The sequence below is a fragment of the Ceratina calcarata genome, unplaced genomic scaffold, assembly GCF_001652005.2.
Source record: "Ceratina calcarata isolate Rehan_Ccalc_2016 unplaced genomic scaffold, ASM165200v1 scaffold151.2, whole genome shotgun sequence".
In the NCBI taxonomy this organism is placed as follows: domain Eukaryota; kingdom Metazoa; phylum Arthropoda; class Insecta; order Hymenoptera; family Apidae; genus Ceratina; species Ceratina calcarata.
Genome location: NW_017136308.1, coordinates 853986 through 868949, shown reverse-complemented (window position 1 = coordinate 868949; position 14964 = coordinate 853986). Strand labels below are relative to the sequence as shown.

Below are 14964 nucleotides of genomic sequence, written 5' to 3'. Positions count from 1 at the left end.
AGATCATGTTTTAGGTACTAGACATTTTTTGCAGTTTCTTAATTAGAGGAGATAGTATAAGTGAGAGAGAGAGAGAAGGACTTCTCATTTCTTGCTCCTTTTTCCTTGCTCAGGATTATTTTCATTCCCGTAATGCGTTTCTCTCTTTCCTCGGTTGTCTTTAAGGGTATGCCATTCCGCTTCTTTCTCGCAGGGAATAATAAGAGTTGGTCACATTGCCGCCTTAGGATCCTCGGTCCAAGAATAAATTAACGTTGAGTTATAACAAATTATGACAATTAAAAGTTGTCTAGGAATTAACGTTGTCGCGTGGAAATTAGATAGGAGGACTTTGTGTAAAATTTTTATGCGAAAGTTCTAATATTACCGAACTAGCGTATCTCGTTTCCGAATCGCGAAAACCGTTGAATTTCATTAACGTATACGTCGGTTAATTTTGCCACGTGCATGTTGGAAACACGAAATTTAAAGGATCACGTACAGCTAGTTCCACGAATATGTAAAATGTAATTAATTTAGTGCACTTGTGATATATAAATACGCCTATGTGCAAAAGAATTAACATAAGAACTCAAAAATGCTGTACTAGAAAACTGCGTACCAACTTCAACATGGAAAAATTGTGTAAGCATCATAAAATTAGATAAATTTAGGATCCAAGAAAAGAACCGCATGGAGATATTTACATATTTCCGTGGCTAACAATTATGAACGTATTACATATCGGAGATTATATTAATATTTTCATTAACGAGAGTTGAAGACTAATTAGTACGCTGCAATCTATCTATGCTCCAAATACGTGTACGGTATTCAAGCATTGCGCCTCGCATGCTTTGTGCTCGATCAATCTTCATTAATTATGCTATGAGTTTACATCGCCAGTTACATTACATATCGTATTAATCGAATGAATAAATAATTGACATTGCAAAATTTATGTACTTTGCTGCCTGTGAAACCAATGTTTTAGCATTTTTCTAACATTTTCATACAATCATACAATTTCGTGCGCATTTATATATACGTATATTTTTTATAAAAAGATAAGATAATTCTATGATAATTTTGGGATTTTAATCTGATCTCAGAGAATTAATTTGTTATTCGTCGAATGACTACTTTTTACTGCTACTGATTTTTCCTGCTTCTAATTCAGTAGCGCCATTTGTAGCAGGTTCTCTTTATTCGATAAGGATGATGCTTGTATAGTAATAACGTGATTTAAAGAGACGCAGTGAAGTGAAAAAGTTCGCTGCTGGTGTGGCAGAAAGATGAGAAGCGGACTGTTGCAAAAAGATATAAAATCCCAAAAAAAGAAAAGAAAAAGAAAACTCTTGGCACGCTCGGAAGAGCGTTGACGTTCTGTGTCGCTAAATCAGGTGAACAGCTTCAATTAAGATACTTCTTCTGAAAGATCATGTTTTAGGTACTAGACATTTTTTGCAGTTTCTTAATTAGAGGAGATAGTATAAGTGAGAGAGAGAGAGAGAGAGAGAGAAATCGCCCTTTAATAAAGTGAACGTATTCTATAAAGATGTGAAATATTAATCACTACCATCGGGCGAATTCTTAAAACGGTTTTTCCTCATCATTTTATTTATAATCTGAAGGGATTGAGAATAAGCTTTTCTGCATATTTGTAGTATCGAGCGTATAATTCAACGAATTTAACATTAATAACATTTAATCCGCCTTATTATATGTCAAAATCTTCTAAATCTTTATGGATTGTCAGTTGTTAATCAGACGTACGTATTTCTTGTTGATTGATTCCTTTTATCTTGATTTATTTAATGGTGTTATCAAAGATCGTAAATATAAGTATAATGAAATTGCAATATTTGAAGAAAATCAACACAATAAATGTTTTAAGCTTTATAATAGAAAGTAGTGTCATGGAAAAATTCATTAATTCAATGTTAAAAGGTAGTGCACATTATCTATACTTGAAGGTTATAAGTAATTCATTGCAATTTACGAAAATCTTTGCACCGTTCTTCGAGCTAAATGAGTTATGAATTGTTTATGGAAGTTTACACGTTTTAATTGCCCAGCCGTCAAGCAGTCTCTGTTTTTGATTCATCTCTGGTTGCGTGATACTTACGCAGTTTCATTAATTACCTTCTTGAATGTATACCACGTCGGAAAAATTGCAGGGTGATTAATCTTGTAGAAAATCGATCCTCGTATACGCAATACTTTCATGCGGGTGGAATTGCTAAAAATAAATCATTATACGCTGCTATCTATTGTCTATCCGGTCATCTAAATTGTTGTTTAAGTGGTATACGATAAAAAAACAACGCAGACACAGAAACGTGGACGAATAATTTTTGATTCTGTAGATTGGCCAAGCATTATATTGGCTTAGTGATTTACGATGCTGACGTGACTTGCTCTTTCATTTCATCATTTTTCTGCCCCCATTATTTATCGTGAAGAACAGTTTGGTGGAGCGTTGCATAATTTCGGTTTCAAACTTAGCAACATGAATATTGGAATTCTTTTTGCACCTGATTTTTGTCATACAAGTAAATAGAAAATTAGAGATAGTATTTCTTTAGTTTTTAGAAATGCATGTCTACTCTCGTTTCAGTGAAATTGTACATTATGATTGCGAAAAAAAAAATTGAAGCTACCTGTGCAAAACTTGGCACTCGCACGATTGCGTTAAACTAGCCTTATAACTTCTTCGAAGTTCTCCAAATCTGAACTTGTAACCCTCGAACGTGGAAACTTTCTAAGTTTCGAACACGATGCTCGCCGTTACGTCGCGTCGCATCACGTTTGAACTTTACGTATTTGACACGTTCATGATAAAGCCCCGAGAGTTTTTAAATCAGCGCTTAAAAATCACGCGAACGTGTCGCTAAGATGGGAGGATTCTATGAGAAATCTTGAAAGGGCCCGTGGATAGGCTTTTGAAAAATTGACGATCCAAATTCTTTTGCAAAAGAACGTCCGGACGTACTCGCAAAAGGATGTAGGCCACCGAGCTTAATGTGGCGATCAATCATTCGCGTGCCGACCGAATTTGCTTTCGCCTTATCGCGCTATCGTTCGTTAAATTTCGAAGTTTTTTCCTCTTCTTTTTATCGTTTGCCATGCCTGACAGTCACAGAGTTATCTTTTTACGTTCGGATGTTGATCGATGGGAATAAGGTTCCGCAATTCGCAGCTTCATTCTCATAATAAATTTTTCATCCCCAATTATATCACCACTACGGAGGATAGCGTATTAATCCACCTCAATTTCCGAACTGTCAATCCTGAGCGTTCTTTGGTTTCTTCATTGACTGTGCATTTCATATCTCCGATCAGTTGAACAATTTATTAATATGTAAATTGAAAATATAAATAGTCGCTCGCTGTTATAAAAATTTCTTGTAAAATATGTCGTCTTCGACATTATTAAGTTTCTAGTCGATTCCTGGTGAGGGCATGCTTGAGAAATATGATCGCGCACGTCTGCCGGTTAGCCGAAGGAACATCCGACGCCTATCAGGTTAGTCAGGCAGCGGGATACTTTCATTACCTCGGCTAAAAGGGGTGGAGACAGGATCCCGGCGTTTCCCTTGAGCCGCAAAATTATTCCTGATAGCAGTGGCGAAGTTCAGAATAACGCGTTTCGTGGTGGGTTAGCGAAATTGAAGGGGCGCCAGTTCCCGGTGAGGGATTCACGCGGCGACACATCAGCCACTGTTATCAAAACCCCGTCGCAGGGGTAAAAGTCAGATGACAAATCCTTAAGCAAATTCAAGCCGAGGTAAGTTCGTTCGTTCGTTGATATGCTCCCTTGCCGGAGAAACATTGTAGAAATGACGAGGGGCGGTTTGACTCTCAGCGGTATTCCCATGGGCATGATACAGGCTTGAATGTTTCGGATGCGGACCGCGATAAAGTGAGAGGGGGAAAGAGAAGTGGAGACAATGGCAGAGGATCGACGTGGTTCTGCTAGCGCACGGAAAAGTGTACAGTCGATTGGTCGCGAAAGCTCTGACACGTTCCCGTGTGTTTCGCTCTCGTGCGGTAACCAAGAGATTCTACAGTCGAAATTAAATTCGAAGTGTTTCACTTGTACCATTGTGAAATTTAAAATAGAACGTGTTCGCTTAAATAGAGTAGGCTAGCTTTCGCGATACTTTTTCATTTGCTTAAACTCGAAGCGAGCAGATCTCCAATTTAGTCAAAATGAATGACAATTAAGTTTATCAGTTTGCAGTTAGTGACACATTATTGCTTGATTATGTACCTGAGAAATTGAGAACACTACTATTTAACAAAAGTTCATATCAGCTACTATTTATACTTATTCGAAATCATTCAGATTTATAGTAAAATGTAAAAGTTGTTAATATTGATATATCTCTAACAGGTTAAACAAATAACGTTACAAAGTACGTCGCTGTTAAATTGGTGAAGTTGTTTTCTTTATTGGAAGATGTATGTTCAGCGTTCGGATTTCGTTACGTAAATTGTGTGGGTTTCTGTTGGGTTTGGGCATCTGCGGGAACGTAGATTCAGCTTAGTCATTAATTATTCTTGCTTTTGTTTATGTATGAGTGAGTAACTACGTTTACGCAAGCGTTGATGAAGTTTGTGGACGTTCACTAGGGAGATGCCTTGATCTCGGATGACATCATAGCATCTTTTTGGGTATTCTCGCTTACCTAGTTCAGAAAATGTTGACAAATTTTATGGATGAATTACTCATTCCTTCTGTAACTTAAATGCAAACGCAGAATATAAAAATATTTTAGTAACTGGTTCTGTTTTTTTATTGGAATATGGAGGTCGCGTTTAATCTCTTAAATGGAGCGCCCATGTTTCGTTTCAGAGTTAGGAATGATATCAAACGATGGCTAGGAGCGTATTAGCTCACGTACGTACTCGCATGTACATCATTATATTTCATTCGTGCACTAAATATTAAAATTGATATAATAAAAATTCATTTGCTAAATGTAGAATCAGTTTTAACAATACGACGAAAGTTGCAGTTGCGTCTAAAAATCGATATTTAATCCATTTTAGATGGAATTGCAGTCTGTTCGCGAGATAATATCGTTTGCGCCACAATTTATATCAAGTTACGTGGTCGCGAGTTGATAAGAGACACCCGTGGTTCTTTAAACATTAACGCAGTGCGTCGGTCGTGCGGAACCGCGCTTTGTGTTCGGCCATTATTATTGCATCTGCAATAGGCGCTTTTCAGGATGGTGCGACGTGCGCATAATAAGCGATTAACCGCGACACAGGTTTCACTCTGCGACGATTTTATTGGAATCCGCCATCGGCAGCGCATGTATATTTCCTAATCCCATTTTAAGCGAACAGAGAGAACGAAATAGAGGGAAATTGGAACAGCAGAGGAGACGAAGTAAAGCTTTAGAAAAACAAAAAGAGAAAGGGGATACACTCGATAAACAAAAAGAGGATTCAGGACAAAACAGTCGTAACTTTATAGAGGCAAAAAGAAACGGTAGGGAAAGGGAAAAGAGAAGAATGGAACGGGTGAAGAACCGTTGTAGCTTTCGGATGGAATGGCGTTTCACGTTGTGAATTGTTTATACAAAAGCATGCGACGCAGCGATTGAAAAGGGTTTTTCTGGAAGTGGGCGCGAAGGGTTGAAACTATGGTATAGAAGAACATGATCAAAGCTCACTGCAGGCTGCTGTGAGCTAACTACGCGCACAAAGGAACATTGTATGGATCAAAGTGATTCAACTTGGTTGGCATTTAATGAACGGCAGAGGACGGTTCCTTTCACGAGAATTGTATTGTTAAGATATTGTTCCTATCATTTTACTAAGTCGTGTACAGATACTTGATACTTATAAAATCTAGATCGTCTAAATTGAAGTATTTAAAGTGTGCTAACTTTCCTAATTCCATGCACGTCATCAATTATTCGTGGTTAAATCAGAGTGCGATTATACATATGTGTATAACATATAACAGCTGTATACCATTCACCACGATAGTGATGAAGAGATTAAACCGAGCTTGCACTAGCAGAGAAATGCGTAGTTGAGGAATTTTCATGAACGAATTGTGGACACACATGGAAAAGTAAATAGAACATAGTGCGTACTATCCAATGTTTTGATTGAAAACATTGAAAGATACTAAAGAAATATACGGAATCTTTGAAGAAGATAATTCCCTTGACTCCAGTGTTCCATTGATAATAAAGGAATATTTTTGTATTTTCTATACCATTTCGGACAATCATTTTCACGATTGGTCGTTGATCAATCTCAATCGAATAAATTTAATTTGATATTCATTATCCCATCTCATTCATAAAAGCTAAACGGCTAATGAATTATTTTTCTCACTCAATACAGATCGTACTAATCTCGATGTGATGAAAACGGTATACGGCAAGGACGTAGTAAGTTATTTTGGATCGTCGATACGACTGAGAACGTCAACTGCGTTGAATTATTTCGTAATGTCCGGCCAACGTATATTTCTGATCAACGAGCACGCCAACTATTTACGGTACGAAAACTTGTTTAGAGGTTTGCGAAATTTTCGCCACGTAACGCATGAAACACAGTGCTCTTCGAGGACAAATCATTCCTTGATCACTCATTCCATATTTTTAAAATGACAGAGAGCGATGTTTGACTCCCCTTTGTCGTTCGTGTTATTAATATGTAGAATTGTTCGCGTACTATGCGAATTGAAGAGCGGTTCGGAGATATAACAGAGTAACGAAAGTCTCTCGCGAGGAAAAACGGGGTTGTTCGCAATAACTCTTAATCGAGATACGTATTAGAAGATAAAGGCGCCAAATATGCAGGATTTTTTAAGCGGCTAAGGAGCGGTCTTAGAAGCTTCTTGTCGACACAGAGGCCGACGTGGAGCGAATTCCATTGACCCCGATTCCGTGGCGCGCGCACACACACACATATACACGAGAGTCCCTTAATCACCCTTGACCTGCTTCACCTGTGAAATTGTGCATGCCACCTTTTCCAATCTTCCGTATCTACATCCACAATGGATCTTTAGAACACCCCCGTCGTCGTCGCGTCGGCTTCCCTTGATACATACTTCGTTTCAACATCGTCGATCGTTACACGTTCTACAATCTTCGACTTAATCGCAATTCCCTTCGAAGCTTCTCACTTATGTACGAGTGAAAATTAACCCAGATTCGACATTTTCTGCAACAAATTTTATACGTTGCTGGAGGAATTAAATTTGATTGATAGCAAATAGAAAGCGTAACAAATAATGAAAATACAAATTAACAACAAGAGGCTTTTTATACTGCTAGTGGTAAATTGTGAAGAAATATTTGCTTCGCAAACGAGCAGAATTACAATCTGGTAATTAACTTGGAAGGCATGTAAGAATATCTCGGTAGATAATTCTGTAGGAGGTAGCATTACAACATTAAGTAACTGAATAATTCTCTGAATTAATATTCACAGAGGTTCGTAGGAAATGTTCCATTAACTACAAGAATACCCAAGATATCGTTATTGCATTCTGTATCTTCACGTGTCAGACATGGTTCAATTTGTTAAGGGAACCGTTTATTTTAAAAACCAGGATGATTCTCGTTCATTCTTAAATAATAGAGACAATTAAACTTTGCTTTTGTAAAACCATATATTTCGGAGATTACATATTCTAATTTGAATTTATAAAAGTACTTTCAGTTTAAACGCTCACAGAACGTAGAGATTGCCTCGAATGACTAGCCTTTCTACCAATCTCTCGTGTCTTTTGTGTCTTGTCATTTCGGAAGCGAGAGGATTATGTTCGTTGCCCAGTCGGACGAGATCAAAGAGGTCTGTCGCGGAAATGGCCGGATGTTAATTCGAAATAGTCATGCAAGAGACGCATCGTCCAAAAACGGGTGTGCGAAAAATTTTGTTTATACATAAAACATTTTTTCTTTCTGCTCCGAGAGCGAACTAATATTTCTACCAGTAGCAACGCGTAACAGGTTTTCCTCTTTTTTCCATCGGAGGTACGTACGTTTATTTCAAAAACTTTTTGGGTCACCGTATTCATATGTCGATCTTTATTTATACTGCAGCTAGGAGGTTAACGACACTTTATTTATACATGTTTATTTATGTCTCTCTGGCAACGAGACGTACAATTTGTATTTTCAAATAATACGTTAATGCTTTCCTGAATAGTTGCTACGTAGAGAATGAAAAATTGTTATAAAGACAGGTAATGTTCCGCGAATTAGGTTGTTCATTAACGAAACCCTCCTGGCTTTTTCAACGTTGTACGTGATGTGCAAAAAATGAATAATTTTTTTTCTAATATTAACCCATTCGCAGTTGCAGAAATACTCATCAAGCCGTTACGTTTTATGATGATCTCGTGTTACTAATGAACGGTGAAATATAAGTAGGTAGCTGCTAGATACATATTTCGCCTGCGCATAAATTACGAGGCTGCAATTGATTTTGGTTACGGTTTATTTACGTCAAAATTGTAAACTGGGCTTATGCGCGTATAAGTAGGTTAGCTGCTCTTTTGTGCGTATCGCGTTGTAAAAATGAAATACGGGTTCGATGGTGGAACGGTGAGCGCAAATATAAAAAAGTTTTGTTTGTTATTTCGTAGCAACTGTGTCCTAGATTTTTTTAACGATTCGTAAATACTTTGACGTTACTTGACCTTATGTGTATTTTCCATCAATTGTCGAATAATTAAATGGTATTTGCATCACATGCAATGGTATTTAAATAGTATTTGCAATTTCATCAGCAATTTAATGTTTAATTTAAGTAGATAAATGTTCACGGGTTTGAATAACATTGGATAAATGTTCAGTGGTAAATCTGTTTCTTTTTCTCTGGCAATGATGACGACGTTTGATGGGAGTGGAGAAAAATATTTCATGATGGTCCCTTGAGGAATTCGTTTCCTATTTTTCTTATTCCGTTACCTTGGTTGTAATAAATTCCGTCGATTTATGCGAACAGTCTGAGCGTATCAGAACGTTTTTATTCGAATTGGTTCCATAATTCGAGAAATACTCAGCACAAAGCGAAAGGAATTTTTAATAAAAGAAATTATATTTAAATAACGTTGATTTTTATGAAACTCAGAATTATGATAAAAAGAAGTACCCTTAATTAACTGAATAATTGGAAAAAGGATTATGAAAGGATTTCGTAGTAAAATCCAGTAATTTTCGCGTTCACCTATATCACGACGTTAACATCGACTACGAGCTGAAGTTTACTACGAAAAACTGGCTGCAGCATAAAACTAATTAGATCGTTTTTTTCGTGCGTGATTACAGATTCGTGAGCAGAAAAATCAGCTTGCATGGACCTTGACTACCCGGCCTTAATGCGAGAACTGCAGGCATTCAGTGCACCGAGAGGGGGTGAGTGTATCATTTATCGACCGTTTTTTCTTGTACTTCCTCGATTACGAATATAATATCGCTCGCAAATTGAACGCCCACTAGTAGTAGATTAAAGAAAAAAAAAAGCAGAACATAAAAGTTGAAGTGAAAATGAAGATTCATGAAAAGGGGAGAAACAAATCATAAAAGTAGACTCGGATTCGAATATAGGATTTTAACTTCGGTCGATTTATTTGGCTTATTTTTTATTATAAAACTTAAATCAACTTTCAAAATATTTCTACTGTTGGCATGGCAAGCTTTACTATATTCGTGCTTCAAATGAAGCTGTAGAGCTTACGAAGGAAAAGTGAAAGTAGCGAAGGTTGATATAAATAATTAAATGTAATGAATTTTCACACAGTCTCGTCGTGCTTTCCGTAGCCGGCGATGCATCTTTTATCCATATCTGCATTATTAACGTTTCGTGTTACTTTCTGTTCGAAATTCTCAGAGCCTTGTTTTTACTCATTTTGTCCTATACATTTCACATTAAAATTTAACATATGAAACATTTGCAATTACTTTTATTACTTCAAACCAGAAGAAAGAAATACTTTTTATTGTTAAATTAGATTTTAAATGTCGATCTGCGTAGTCCATTTATCATAGATGCATCAATTTTTAAAAAATGCTGCAATAAAATTTGACAGAGTAAGAGGGGGGATAGATTTATACGCAGAAAAGGTTTGAGTTTCCTTCACAGGCGATTTTTGCCTCGAACAGGAGAATTTGTATGAGCGCTAAAAGCGTCGATCGACAAAACAATTTGGTCGTCGCGTATTTGTCGAGGGAACAGACGAATTGAAATTGGGTCATTATTTTCGACGATGGCTAGCGGCATGGCCGATATTTGGCGATGCTCGTTGCGGAATTTTGCGCCGTTGGAAACGTGACATTCAGATCGTGGCTCGTATCCAGGCCAATCACGCCTTGTAGAAGAATTAGCCGGTTTCGAGAACGGTCAGTTCACTCTCTCTAGCTTCATCGGTTTTCTCGTTTTCTCATTCCTCTCCGCTGTTTGAGATGAATTCCCGAAAGACAGGAGGAACGAGCGGCCCAGCCAAGCTACAGTTTTCCACGAAATATTCGTTGGCAACTCAAGTTGCCTCGAATTGGGAACGACCCGTCTGATGATAATGACCGTCATGATTCGTCACGCTTTCGTTTTCCTCGTTCTTATCTCGAATATGATAATCCGTTCTGTTATTTTTGGTCCTGTTTCCTGTTCAAAGTCCATTGTCATGCCAACTTTTACAATCGTGTAATATCAAACAAGAACCATCACGTTCTTTATCGACTTTCATAGCGTAATTTTATGAACAGGGAGCGCCCTGCGGATTCATTCGTTGTGTCGTGAGGATCTCAGATATCCACGAATAATTTCTGACCCACTCGATAAGGAACCCACTGTATATGGACTGTATATGTAGAATACCATTTAATATTTGTTGAACTGTACCTTGTCACAGAGATACACTTTGTTTCTCTAATTTTTCCGTAGCGAAGAGTTCGATCAAAGAATGAACGAAAAATATAACGTAATTGACTGTCTGAAATTTAAGCTTGATAAAAGGAGCGACGCGACATTTTAATTAAAATTTAGTCGAGATGCCGTTTGACCTATTAGCGGTGGAACTCGATCGCAGGAATCTCTTTCATTCATGGAACAGGTAACATAACGCCCACGTTCGATTTATAACGCCTACACGATCCAACTCTGTGTATATCTAAAGCTTTGCCTTCGCCCACGATGAAAGTGCGAAAGTCTTTAGTTGCGGCTTTTTAATCCGTTCGACTATAAACAGCTTGCCTGACCTTAACTTCAAGCAGCCTCTTATCAAACTTTATTCGTTGCCCCAGGTCACTGCTTTTTGTCCCTTCGCGGTGGGAATCTGAAAAATTGCATTATGTAAAAAGAAGAGGGAAAGAATACGCAGTAATAACACCTCGCGTTTTATATTATGTTCGGTTGAAGAATACGTCGCCTCGCTTCCATGGTGACACGGTGTTACATTTTTTAGACGCGAAAGAAACTTCCTCGCAGCGTGCAAGCAGGCTGCTTGCGAAATGAAAAAGTTCGAGAGCAGTGTCGGAGAATAAAAGGTTAACTTCGTACAACTCTGATTTCTTCTTTGCTTCTTTTTTTTCACTCGCGTGTTTTAGTTGTTTTTTCTTCCCACGTTAGAAAATATCTTTGAAATTTCGTGCTACCACGTCGCGTCTATATAAAGGAGGGATGAGGAAACTAGAATTAGGATAATCCTGGTGGTGTACATCATTTCCAAAGTTATATGTACGTTTCTAAACTTCTATTTTTAATTCTATGTTATAAGAATCTTTTCTTCAAGTGAACATAATTTTTTACTCCGAGTTATTTAAAACTTCGAATCCATTTTTTTTTCTTATTATAAGAAGGTTATTATAAGAACTGTTTGATATTCATAATAAAAGAATTTTTAATTATCTTTTCATTCTGAAGACATTGATATTTTTAGCTCACTTCCTATTGTGAACTTTGAACTTTTCTTCACGATTATTGAATATTATTGAAATCGTGGGTGTTGGAAATGAATCGTGGAGCTTTATCGTAGCATTGTTTCATAGGACGTTTGCCACCCGTACGCTGACCTATCGGTATGACCCTGGATTCATGCTTACATGCATCACGTTCTCCCTGATGGCATCTTTTTACCTTCGTCGCCTGACCTCCACCTACGTGCCTTATTCCTGATGATTTCTGCACGAACGCTCGCGTTTCATTCACGTTGTTCTATATTTTTTTACGTGTTATTTTAATTATAAGAAGGTTATTATAAGAACTGTTTGATATTCATAATAAAAGAATTTTTAATTATCTTTTCATTCTGAAGACATTGATATTTTTAGCTCACTTCCTATTGTGAACTTTGAACTTTTCTTCACGATTATTGAATATTATTGAAATCGTGGGTGTTGGAAATGAATCGTGGAGCTTTATCGTAGCATTGTTTCATAGGACGTTTGCCACCCGTACGCTGACCTATCGGTATGACCCTGGATTCATGCTTACATGCATCACGTTCTCCCTGATGGCATCTTTTTACCTTCGTCGCCTGACCTCCACCTACGTGCCTTATTCCTGATGATTTCTGCACGAACGCTCGCGTTTCATTCACGTTGTTCTATATTTTTTTACGTATCATTTTACCAAAAGCAATGAAATAGTTTAGTAGACAAATTAATCGAATAATAAAAATAGTTATTTTATCCTTGTTAGATTTTATATTTATAAAAAGGAACATGTTTTCATTTTGGAAAGGTAGAAATTGAGATTAATTAATGAATGAGGACGAAATGCACAAACAGGAAAAATATAATCCCTGGGACTCTGCTTTTTAAAGCGGGCAGGGGTCGATAAATTTTTTGCTCAAGCATAATTCGTCCACCCAGACGGAGATATCCTCGCTGGTATCATTTCGCGGAGGGAGTGATAAAGTTTTTCCTGCTCGTTCCATCCCCCTGACGAGCTGTACTGAACAAAAAGCGTTTCCCGTTTCCGTAAAACTTTATTTCCGGATAGAGATTCATTTTTTTTATAACTCGCATGCAGGTAGGCAGCGAGCAAAATACTTGCTATCTTTTGGGAATTGGAAGAATTCAGTAGCTTACGCGCAAATTCCTTTCTTGTCACGCGTTTTATTTCCTCGTAGCCTTGCGTAAGAAGTACTTTGTTACACCCAATCCACGAACACGGCAATTGCCTTCGTTTCGAATTTTTCACGACGAATCGGTTCGAGATTTTCCCTCTTGCTTGCCTGTTCGCTGTTCTCTTTGTAAAGATGAGAGAACTCGAAGAGCACAGTATTTTTCTTGGTTTTACGATGCATTTCGAGGATATCGAAGGTATTTGACGTTCTGAATTTTTATCAAACGGAGAATGTATTTGTCAAGAGATAATGTATAATTCGACAGTTCCCAGTGGTAAAGAATTAAAATAATATTATTTCTAATTTTTTCACGGTTCTTCGGTTAACCGAGAGCTTCAATCACTCGACTTATCGACGCGATTTCGTTTTAATCACCGCGTTACTCGTTTCATCTTCACATCGTGCGTTCGCTCCGACAGGCGATGGAATTTCGAGCGATACAGGGAACATGTAACGATATTTCAACTATGACGCGTTGGATTCATTTCTTGAATGAGACGAAAGGACAAAGGGATCGTGCTCCGTTTTATCATTGAAAGTATACCGTCCTTCTCTCTTTCGCTATTTCTTTTTTCCTCTTCCCGTTCTCTTTTGATTTTATCGGTTCATCTTTTATTCCAATCACAACAGCAGCAGCGGCAGTAGCAGCCGTACACGCGTCCCAGTTCTTTGCTTTGCCTCCGCTATTCACCGCTCCTTCGATTCGAGCGAAATGTTTCAGAAGCGATTTTTCCTCTGATCCACGAAATCACGGTCCGTTTGAACTATCGCGGAACGTGTAATCAAGCATAGCTCGTTCTCGCCTAATTAATACTTGTTTCCTGCCTTTCCTCCTATCGTACAGTTCGCCGTACGCTTCAGGATTAAGGCTGAAAATTCGATGCTCCCTTTTCATTCGCTTTGCCGATTTTCCGAACTCATTTTCCACCTCGCTCTGTTTCATTTCCTATATTTTTACAATCTTGATATCTCGACGTTGAAAAGCCCGCTACATTTTAATTAATTATTAAATTCTTTTTAATTGGAACCTTTCAAGCGGTAAAACTGCTGATTTGAAACATTTTTTAAGAACTTCTCAGACTATTATTCTTCTGCGGGCTGGTATTCATTAATATAATGATGTTCTTTTTTTAAACGACTATTTAATATTTTATTTGAAACGTTCGAAAATCTTCATTAGCTTTGTACCTATCCCAATTGTCTCTCTCGACCGGTAATTCTCTTCCTTAAAAAGAACCTTTTCGCATCAACCAGCTTCGCCCAGTAATCTTCTTTTGTTGCGATCGTAATAATATTGACAGGGAAGTTATAAAATGGTTAAATGAGTTCCCCAGCGGGGTAACTGGATTAAAGTACAGCGGCGTCGCCTCGGCATCAGTACAGCCCAGAAAATTTAAGTTCAAAATCCTTGCGCGCTGAAACTTTCCTCGATTATTAAGATATTAATTTACTTTTTAAGCCGTTCCAGTTTTTACGCCCTTTTTTCGCAATTGCCAGAAGGCGAGATTAAATTCAGTGACAGGCCACTGCTCACGACGTAATCAATATCTTTTTATTAAATCTGTCGCTGGCAATAAATTAAAGCTGGGCAGATAAACTGTGCGTGCCTTTGAAAAAGTAACAGTAAATGAATAAATATAAGCACGATCGGATCAATTTTTAATTAAATGCTTTAGAAGTGTACTCTCGCTTATATTATAATTAAAAACAGGATTTCACTGACGTTTAATCATTAACTCTTCTGTTCCTAAATTATATTTCATGATTCATTATTGAGCTGACATTAAGGATGTATTGGCTGTACAGTCAATCCAAAAGTTTATGCACTTTAGAAACGCATTTTTTAAAAAGAAATCAGACGTCGGAAGAAC

At 37.5% G+C, this 14964-nt stretch overlaps 1 protein-coding gene across 2 annotated transcripts in view; it reads left to right on the top strand.

The window, feature by feature from the left end:
- The window catches only part of Hs3st-A (Heparan sulfate 3-O sulfotransferase-A), an 82904-nt gene that overhangs the window by 35907 nt on the left and 32033 nt on the right, over positions 1–14964 (top strand). For both annotated transcript variants that reach the window (XM_018036372.2, XM_026819417.1), the window contains exon 2: positions 9297–9383. The gene's annotated coding sequence lies outside the window, so the exon portion shown is untranslated. The remainder of the gene's footprint in view (positions 1–9296; positions 9384–14964) is intronic.